This window comes from Ostrea edulis, chromosome 10 (assembly GCF_947568905.1).
Source record: "Ostrea edulis chromosome 10, xbOstEdul1.1, whole genome shotgun sequence".
Classification (NCBI taxonomy): domain Eukaryota; kingdom Metazoa; phylum Mollusca; class Bivalvia; order Ostreida; family Ostreidae; genus Ostrea; species Ostrea edulis.
Window position 1 is genome coordinate 2,097,815 of NC_079173.1, and position 12,171 is coordinate 2,109,985.

General features: G+C 34.8%; 1 pseudogene; it reads left to right on the top strand.

The window, feature by feature from the left end:
• The window catches only part of LOC125666498 (uncharacterized), an 82,015-nt pseudogene that overhangs the window by 52,321 nt on the left and 17,523 nt on the right, over nt 1–12,171 (top strand).

A 12,171-nucleotide genomic window follows, 5' to 3' on the forward strand; every position in this document is an offset into this window, starting at 1 on the left:
TAACGACACTCTTATAACGAATTCCTGCTTATAACGAAGTGATAGTGTCATGAATAACTCACTGAATATAACAAATTCCTGCTTATAACGAAGTGATAGAGTCATGAATAACTCACTGAATACAACGAATTCCTGCTTATAACGAAGTGATAGAGTCATGAATAACCCACTGAATACAACGAATTCCTACTTATAACGAAGTGATAGAGTAATGAATAACTCACTGAATACAACGAATTCCTGCTTATAACGAAGTGATAGAGTAATGAATAACTCACTGAATATAACGAATTCCTGCTTATAACGATTAACTCACTGAATATAATGAATTCCTGCTTATAACGAAGTGATAGAGTAATGAATAACTCACTGAATACAACGAATTCCTGCTTATAACGAAGTGATAGACTAATGAATAACTCACTGAATATAACGAATTCCTGCTTATAACGAAGTCACAAAATGACGAATAACTCACTGAATAAATATCATAATGAAGCTATATAGTACGTCATCGGTTGTTTGCTATAACTGGGTACAGGACGTCCTTGATAATCCGCTATAACCGGATACAGGGCTCTTTTAGTAATGCGCTATAATCGGATACAGGACGTCCTTAATAATTCGCTATAAGCGGGTACAGGACGTCCTTAATGATTTGTTATAACCGGATACAGGACGTCCTTAATATTTCGCTATAACCGGGTACAGGACGTCCTTAATGATTTGTTATAACCGGGTACATGGTACTTTAGTGATCCTCTATAACCGGATACAGGTCGCCATAGTATTTCTTTATAACCGACTGTAGTTATCAGTTCAATCGTTTGTTAATTTATTTTCTGAACTTTGTAAGAATTCACCTGAACTTTAAATCCAATAACGAGAATATTTTATCCTCTAATAAGTACACTTGTCAGGTAATATATATATATCAGTTCTAAATTTGAAAAAAACAAACTTAAATCTCAAGTCTTAAGAACTCTTCAACACCCTCTCACGAACAGTTGGAAACCTCAACCAGACACGTGCAAGGAGGATAGGAAATTATGAACACGTGATACGAAGACCGTGATGTTAATATCATTAACTTACAAACAGTATAACAACACTTGTGTCAGTGCTGTAGAATTTGAAGAACAAGGACACGATCTCTGTTATCATTTCAAGGATTCAATAATGTTGTTCTAAATGGGAGAAACGCAAGGACGATCTGATAAAAACAGAGATATCACCGAGGTCTGTTGTAGACTGGTAACGAGAGATTTTTATGGTTCAACACATTTATTCAATTCTTTTAGTCAGGCTTTTTACAACTGCCCCTATATCCCAACCTGACCAGCGGGTTTGGGAACTCAATGCTATTTACACAAACACTCACTTTCACACTTATGATAGACTTTCATACCAAAGATAGAAGTAAAGAGTAGAAGATAGAGGGAAAAATTACTCTGGCTGCTCAACAAATACATAAAAATAAGGGGGAAAATTGCCAACACAGGTTATGTTGTTCTATTTATCCTGTGCACAATCCAAAAGTCTTACAAGTTTGGTATCAAAATCAGTAGAAATATATATTCATCATGTTCATGCACAAATTATGCTGATTTAATGTAGCATCTATGCCTATACTATTCTTATACACAATGTAATATAAAATCATTCATTCAGTTTTTTAAACAATTTCCATTTTCCCTCAAATTGTTCCATGCAATTCTTCCTAATAGCTATGTGTCTTTCAATATGATATACATGAGAAAATTTAATAGTGTAGTTACTTAATGTTCCAAACCAAACAACTCTTACATAATGTTCCACATCAAACAACTTTTACATAATGTTCCAAATTAAACTACTCTAACACAATGTTCCACAGCAGACAACTTTTACATAATGTTCCAAATCAAACAACTCTTACACAATGTTCCACATCAAACAACTCTTACATAATGTTCCAAATTAAACTACTCTTACATAATGTTCCAAATCTAATTACTCTCACACAATGTTCCAAATCTAATTACTTTTACATAATGTTCCAAATCTAACAACTCTTACATGATGTTCCAAATCCAATTAGTGGTTAGAGCATTGCGCTCAAAATCACACAGTCTCTCACCTCTGTAGGCGCGGGTTCGAATCCCGCTCACGCCGGTAAGTGAGAAAGTTTCCCAGTTTACTTTCGGAAGGTCGGTGGTCTCTTCCCAGGTACATCGTATCTGGGTTTTCTCTTCCGCCAATGAAAAACTGGGCGCCACCAGATAACTGAAAAATTGTTGAGTGTGGCGGAAAACATCAATCAATCCAAATCTAATTACTCTTACATAATGATCCATATTAAACTACTCTTACATAATGTTCCATATTAAACTACTCTTACATAATGTTCCATATTAAACTACTCCTACATAATGTTCCATATTAAACTACTCTTACATAATATTCCATATTAAACTACTCTCACATAATGTTGTATATTAAACTACTGTCACATAATGTCCCATATTAAACTACTGTTCCATATAAAAATACTGTCACATAATGTTCCATATTAAACTACTCTCAGATAATGTTCCATATTAAACTACTCTCACATAATGTTCCATATTAAACTACTGTTACATAATGTTCCATATTAAACTACTCTTACATAATGTTCCATATTAAACTACTCTCACATAATGTTCCATACTAAACTACTCTCACATATTATTCCATATTAAACTACTCTTACATAATGTTCCATATCAAACTACTTTTACATAATGTTCTATATTAAACTACTCTCACATAAAGTTCTATATTAAACTACTTTCACATAATGTTCCATATTAAACTACTCTCACATAATGTTCCATATTAAACTACTGTCACATAATGTTCCATATTTAACTACTGTCACATAATGTTCCATATTAAACTACTGTCACATAATGTTCCATATTAAACTACTCTTACATAATGTTCCATATTAAACTACTCTCACGTAATGTTTCATATTAAACTACTCCCACATAATGTTCCATATTAAACTACTCTCACATAATGTCCCATATTAAACTACTCTTACATAATGTTCCATATTAAACTACTCTTACATAATGTTCCATATCAAACTACTTTTACATAATGTTCTATATTAAACTACTCTCACATAAAGTTCTATATTAAACTACTTTCACATAATGTTCCATATTAAACTACTCTCACATAATGTTCCATATTAAACTACTGTCACATAATGTTCCATATTTAACTACTGTCACATAATGTTCCATATTAAACTACTGTCACATAATGTTCCATATTAAACTACTCTTACATAATGTTCCATATTAAACTACTCTCACATAATGTCCCATATTAAACTACTCTTACATAATGTTCCATATTAAACTACTCTTACATAATGTTCCATATGAAACTACTCTTACATAATGTTCCATATTAAACTACTGTCACATAATGTTCCATATTAAACTACTCTTACATAATGTTGTATATTAAACTACTGTCACATAATGTCCCATATTAAACTACTGTTCCATATTTAACTACTGTCACATAATGTTCCATATTAAACTACTGTCACATAATGTTCCATATTAAACTACTCTTACATAATGTTCCATATTAAACTACTCTCACATAATGTTCCATATTAAATTACTCTTACATAATGTTCTATATTAACCTACTTTCACATAATGTTCCATATTAAACTACTGTCACATAATGTTCCATATTAAACTACTCTCACATAATGTTCCATATTAAACTACTCTCACATAATGTTCCATATTAAACTACTCTCACATAATGTTCCATATTAAACTACTCTCACATAATGTTCCATATTAAACTACTGTCACATAATGCTCCATATTAAACTACTGTCACATAATATTCCATATTAAACTACTGTCACATAATGTTCCATATTAAACTACTGTCACATAATGTTCCATATTAAACTACTCTCACGTAATTTTTCATATTAAACTACTCCCACATAATGTTCCATATTAAACTACTCTCACATAATGTCCCATATTAAACTACTCTTACATAATGTTCCATATGAAACTACTCTTACATAATGTTCCATATGAAACTACTCTTACATAATGTTCCATATTAAACTACTGTCACATAATGTTCCATATTAAACTACTCTTACATAATGTTGTATATTAAACTACTGTCACATAATGTCCCATATTAAACTACTGTTCCATATTTAACTACTGTCACATAATGTTCCATATTAAACTACTGTCACATAATGTTCCATATTAAACTACTCTTACATAATGTTCCATATTAAACTACTCTCACATAATGTTCCATATTAAATTACTCTTACATAATGTTCTATATTAACCTACTGTCACATAATGTTCCATATTAAACTACTCTCACATAATGTTCCATATTAAACTACTGTCACATAATGTTCCATATTAAACTGCTGTCACATAATGTTCCATATTAAACTACTGTCACATAATGTTCCATATTAAACTACTCTCACATAATGTTCCATGATAAACTACTCTCACATAATGTTCCATATTAAACTACTGTCACATAATGTTCCATATGAAACTACTCTTACATAATGTTCCATATTAAACTACTGTCACATAATGTTCCATATTAAACTACTCTTACATAATGTTGTATATTAAACTACTGTCACATAATGTCCCATATTAAACTACTGTTCCATATTTAACTACTGTCACATAATGTTCCATATTAAACTACTGTCACATAATGTTCCATATTAAACTACTCTTACATAATGTTCCATATTAAACTACTCTCACATAATGTTCCATATTAAACTACTGTCACATAATGTTCCATATTAAACTGCTGTCACATAATGTTCCATATTAAACTACTGTCACATAATGTTCCATATTAAACTACTCTCACATAATGTTCCATGATAAACTACTCTCACATAATGTTCCATATTAAACTACTCTCACATAATGTTCCATATTAAACTTCTCTCACATAATGTTCCATATTAAACTACTCTTACTTATAACGAGTCACGCTGTAACTGACTCTCACATGGCCAGAGAATCTCTCTTGTTCTCATTTTAGATAAACAAGTAACAGACAATCTACGCGGAGATGTATTGTAGAAATGATGAAGAAGTTTTGTTACAGGATACCAACTATGTACTAATATACTGTACTTTTTTATGTTACATTTGTACCGTCCGTCTGCACTGTAACAGGCATCGAAATATAACGTACCAGAACGGCAATCCAACCCTGTCCCCTGAATCTGTAGCAGGGCTGTGATTTTGTCCCCTGAATCTGTAGCAGGGCTGTGATTTTGTCCCCTGAATCTGTAGCAGGGCTGTGATTTTGTCCCCTGAATCTGTAGCAGGGCTGTGATTTTGTCCCCTGAATCTGTAGCAGGGCTGTGATTTTGTCCCCTGAATCTGTAGCAGGGCTGTGATTTTGTCCCCTGAATCTGTAGCAGGGCTGTGATTTTTCCTCTTTTCAGAGGAAATCCTCTGATTTGCTCAATTTTCCAAAAAATTAAACACTCTGGATTTGATCTAAAGTGGCAGGAAATGATTTTTTTCCAGGTAGGGTGAGGTGTTTTCCTCCCTTTTTGACCAGTTTTCCACTGATTTCTGAGGAAATTCTGTCACATCCCTGCTGTAATCAAGTGCTCTAATAACTGTGCTCTCTGGTCGCCAGCGATCAAATTTTTTGATCGCCACATTCCTCCCTACTTAAATGTCTTCACACTTCAACCGAGGATATTAATCCCCTGGTAGGCATTTTTGCCTGCCAGTTCCAGGGACTGACACCAAATGTAAATGGAAGGGAGAAAATACAATGAACCAGAACGGGATTCGAACCCGGGTCTGATAATCAAAAGTTCTATCTGACCACTGATGATCGAACTCATCTGACCGCCACGCTATAACAAGGAATTGATCTGACCGCCACGCTATAACAAGGAATTGATCTGACCGCCACGCTATAACAAGGAATTGGTCTGACCGCCACGCTATAACAAGGAATTGGTCTGACCGCCACGCTATAACAAGGAATTGATCTGACCGCCACGCTATAACAAGGAATTGATCTGACCGCCACGCTATAACAAGGAATTGGTCTGACCGCCACGCTATAACAAGGAATTGGTCTGACCGCCACGCTATAACAAGGAATTGATCTGATCGCCACGCTATAACAAGGAATTGATCTGACCGCCACGCTATAACAAGGAATTGGTCTGACCGCTACGCTATAACAAGGAATTGATCTGACCGTCACGCTATAACAAGGAATTGATCTGACCGCCACGCTATAACAAGGAATTGGTCTGACCGCCACGCTATAACAAGGAATTGGTCTGACCGCCACGCTATAACAAGGAATTGATCGACCGCCACGCTATAACAAGGAATTGGTCTGACCGCCACGCTATAAAGCGAATTGGTCTGACCACCACGCTATAAAGCGAATTGGTCTGACCGCCACGCTATAAAAACGAATTGGTCTGAGCACTACCTGGCCGTGGTATTAAACGAATTGGTCTGACCGCCACGGTATAAAACGAATTGGTCTGACCACTGACCACCACGGTGTAAAAACGAATTGATCTGAGCATCACGGTGTAAAAACGAATTGAGTCTTTGAAGTCGACTGATCGCTATGTTTCCTTTTCAGCCAGAGCCACGAAAAATTGCACGGAGAATGGAGTTTGGGTGACACACACGGACTACGACCAGTGTCTGAATGTGAAAGGTCTGCAGGACAGAATCGACGTGAGTCTCATTTATCTGTATTAACTACGGATTACTCCGTTTATCTGATCAAGATATAGGGCTCACAGCGGGTGTGACCGGTCAACAGGGGGTGCTTACTCCTCCTAGGATCCTGATCCCACCTCTGGTATATCCAAGGGTCCGTGTTTGCCCGACTATCTATTTTGTATTACTTATAGGAGTTATGAGATTGGTCACTGTTCGTTATCTTCACCTTTCATTGTAAAGGTTAATAAGTTCATCTTATCATACATTTTACATTTATCTGCATTGTAAAGGTTAAAGGTTAATAGGTTCATACTTATCTTACACGTATTACGTACCACCAGTTTGGTAGTTTGGCATGCGGTGCATTTACTCTAATTAAAAATTTAAATCTAGTCTTGATTTTTGTCTATATAGGATCCAGGGTTAAACTACATGCATATCGTGTTAATAGGATTGCATCAACTGAGCTTCAAACAGACATAGGACTATCACATGTACATCATGTGAGCTCTCTCTCTCTCTCTCTCTCTCTCTCTCTCTCTCTCTCTCTCTCTCTCTCTCTCCAATTTCACTGACTGTTTAGAGTATGACAGCGTGGCGAGAATGTGAATGTCAAATGTGAAAAGCTAGTCGTGTATTTTATGACTTGCCTAGATGGTCGAGCGGTCTAGCGCGCTGGTCTCACGGTGCTAAAAGATTAGAATTCAGGAGAACGTGATTTCAACCTCGGGCAGGGGCGGAAGTGAGTAACAAGAAATGAATTACGGGAGCGTCTCCCTATCACTAAAGGTATTCCTAGATATAGATGAAAGGAAATTGTCCAATTTTGAATGATCTAAATTAAAATAGATGTTTATTGTTAACAGTGAAGAGAGTGGGATAGGCTCACTGGATTGGTAAATGATTAAAAGCCGATCTCATTCCACTGAAGACTTTTTGGAAGAGTTATCGGCCTTTGATGAAGATAAGAAAAATCTAATTTTCTTAAGACATGTGTGGTAAATGATTACGAAAACTCCATTATCCATTTATTAGATATGAAATATGTTCGTTATGCATTGAATACGCAATTAAAGAGATTGGATCAGGAAATTGTTAATTTTTGGTACAATTAGAACGCATGCACATAAATTCATACGCACCATGCATTCTCTCATCAGAGGGCACGTCTCGCAGGCGTAATTTACAATTCGTCAACGCTTGGAATCACGTGACAATATCATCATATAGTAACTAAGGAAAGTCGATTGATCATGAACTTGTAAATTTTATTTTTCATCTATCTTTTAGATAATTTATGCATATGAACTTTGTATGCCCTCTGGGCCCAAAATTGGAAATAAATTACTTATTTATAATGCGAGTAACTCACGGAACTCTGGGTAGCGAATGATGCACCATGAACAGAGGGTAGTTAGCGAACATCGACTCTTTAATGTTAAACAGGTAATCATGAACATCAAATCATGAACATCAAATCACGAACATCAAATCACGAACATCAAATCATGAACATACAATCATGAACATCAAATCATCAAATCATGAACATCAAGTCATGGACATCAAATCATGAACATCAAATCATGAACATGCAATCATGAACATCAAATCATCAAATCATGAACATCAAGTCATGGACATCAAATCATGGACATCAAATCATGAACATCAAATCATGAACATCAAATCATGAACATCAAATCATGAACATCAAATCACGAACATCAAATCATGAACATCAAATCATGAACATCAAATCATCAAATCATGAACATCAAATCATGGACATCAAATCATGGACATCAAATCATGAACATCAAATCACGAACATCAAATCATGAACATCAAATCATGAACATCAAATCACGAACATCAAATCACGAACATCAAATCACGAACATCAAATCATGGACATCAAATCATGGACATCAAATCATGGACATCAAATCATGGACATCAAATCACGAACATCAAATCACGAACATCAAATCACGAACATCAAATCATGGACATCGAATCATGGACATCAAATCATGGACATCAAATCATGGACATCAAATCATGAACATCAAATCATGAACATCAAATCACGAACATCAAATCATGAACATCAAATCATGGACATCAAATCATGAACATCAAATCACGAACATCAAATCATGAACATCAAATCACGAACATCAAATCACGAACATCAAATCACGAACATCAAATCATGAACATCAAATCATGAACATCAAATCACGAACATCAAATCACGAACATCAAATCACGAACATCAAATCATGAAGATCAAATCATGAACATCAAATCACGAACATCAAATCATGGTCATCAAATCATGAACATCAAATCACGAACATCAAATCACGAACATCAAATCACGAACATCAAATCATGGACATCAAATCATGGACATCAAATCATGGACATCAAATCATGGACATCAAATCATGAACATCAAATCATGAACATCAAATCACGAACATCAAATCATGAACATCAAATCATGGACATCAAATCATGAACATCAAATCATGGACATCAAATCATGGACATCTGAAATAATGTCCCTCCAATCGCCAGAATATTAATCCCTGGTGGTAAGCGAACCCACAATACCTTAATTAATGTGGGTCAGTTGATGTTTATGTGCATAAAAGTTTTTCTTCACATCTTTTTTTTCCAGTTTTTCAAGAAAGTTACAGCCGTAAGGATCGCCTTTAACAGCGCGGGGATTCTCCTGTTGTGTTCGTCCATTGTCCTGTTTCTTCTTTACAGGTAGGCAATGTTTCTGTGTGTGAAGGTGCTTCAGATCAAAACAAAAAGATTTAAATTCCATTCCAATAATCTGTCTGCCATGAGATATTCTTTATAGCTTTCTGAGTGAAGTCAACCTATCATTTTGTGCTGCAAAAGGATTTTGTTCATTAAAGATTTGTATAATTCCTTGCTGAGTCATGTCATAAATGTTTGCATATAAATTTTTCAACAATAAAATGAAATCAAACTAGACAGGACTACATGCTAATTTGAGGGACCTCATAATGATACATTAAACACAATAACCAGTCTAGTCAACTTTATGTTTTACACTGTAACATTAAGCTAAGCTGATTAATCTGATGTTAATCTAATTAATTCATTATTATCATGTTAAATCTATTTTAATTTATTTTTCTCTCTACTGACAATTTCATTAGAGAGTTCTCTACATACAATTATATTAGAGAGTTCTCTACAGATAATTATATTAGATAGTTCTCTACAGATAATTACATTAGAGGTCTCTCTACAGATAATTACATTAGAGAGTTCTCTACAGACAATTACATTGCTGAGTTCTCTCTACAGATAATTACATTAGAGAACTCTCTACAGACAATTACAATAGAGAGGTCTCTCTACAGACAATTACATTAGAGAGGTCTCTCTACAGACAATTACATTAAAGACGTTTCTCTACAGACAATTACATCAGAGAGTTCTCTACAGATAATTCATTACAGACTTCTCTACAGATAATTATATTACAGGGTTCTCTACAGATAATTACATTACCTGATCAGGATATGGGGCTCACGGCGGGTGTGACCGGTCAACAGGGGATGCTTACTCCTCCTAGGCACCTGATCCCACCTCTGGTGTGTCCAGGGGTCCGTGTTTGCCCAACTATCTATTTTGTATTGCTTGTAGGAGTTATGAGATTGATCACTGTTCGTTATCTTCACCTTGCATTAGAGTTTTTTCCACAGAGAATTATATTAAAGAGTTCTCTACAGATTATTACATTATAGAGTTTTCTCCACAGATAATCACATTAGAGAGCTCTCTCTACAGATAATTAAATTATAGAGTTTTCTCTAAAGATAATTACATTATAGAGTTTTCACTATAGATGCATATATTAGAAAGTTCTCTCTACAGATAATTTTATTATAGATGTCTCTCTAGTCTTTACAGATAATTATATCATCAGATAATTTTGTTAGAGAGGTATCTCTAGAGATGATTACGTTAGAGATTTTGTTTATCCTCTGCAGGCAGCTCCGGATACAACAGAGAATTAAACTCCACGTTCATTTGTTCCTGTCGTTGCTTGTTAAAGGAGTCATCGAACTTTGCTGGGATGTTCAGATTCGTTATAAACGGCTAGAGGAAAGCTCTGATGATAGGGACGAGGTAAAACTATCAATATAAACGGCTAGAGGAAAGCTCTGACGATAGGGACGAGATAAAAATTTCAAAACATGTAAAGCAAAATCAGACTATATCTGTAATCGTCTATCACTGGGAAGTGTTTAAATTTACGGAAATAGAGAAAGATGGGGGTATATCCACGAGTCATACAACTCATTGTTATATCCACAAGTCATACAACTCATTGTTATAGTGAGTCATACAACTCATTGTTATATCCACAAGTCATACAACTCATTGTTATATCCACGAGTCATACAACTCATTGTTATATCCACGAGTCATACAACTCCTTGTTATATCCACGAGTCTTACAACTTATTGTTATATTCACGAGTCATACAACTCATTGTTATAGCGAGTCATACAACTTATTGTTATATCCACGAGTCATACAACTCATTGTAATATCCACGAGTCATACAACTCCTTGTTATAGCTAGTCATACAACTTATTGTTATATCCACGAGTCATACAAATCATTGTTATATCCACGAGTCATACAAATCATTGTTATATCCACGAGTCATACAAATCATTGTTATATCCACGAGTCATACAACTCATTGTTATATCCACGAGTCATACAACTCATTGTTATAGCGAGTCATACAACTCATTGTTATAGTGAGTCATACAACTCATTGTTATATTCACGAGTCATACAACTCATTGTTATATCCACGAGTCATACAACTCATTGTTATAGTGAGTCATACAACTTATTGTTATATTTACAAGTCATACAACTCATTGTTATAGCGTGTCATACAAATCATTGTTATAGCGAGTCATACAACTCATTGTTATAGTGAGTCATACAACTCCTTGTTATATCCACGAGTCATACAACTCATTGTTATATCAACAAGTCATACAACTCATTGTTATATCCACGAGTCATACAACTTATTGTTATATCCACGGGTCATACAACTCATTGTTACAGCGAGTCATACAACTCCTTGTTATATCCACGAGTCATACAACTTATTGTTATATCCACAAGTCATACAACTCATTGTTATATCCACGAGTCATACAACTTATTGTTATATCCACGGGTCATACAACTCATTGTTACAGCGAGTCATACAACTCATTGTTATATCCACGAGTCATACAACTTATTGTTATATCCACGAGTCATACAACTCATTGTAAAAT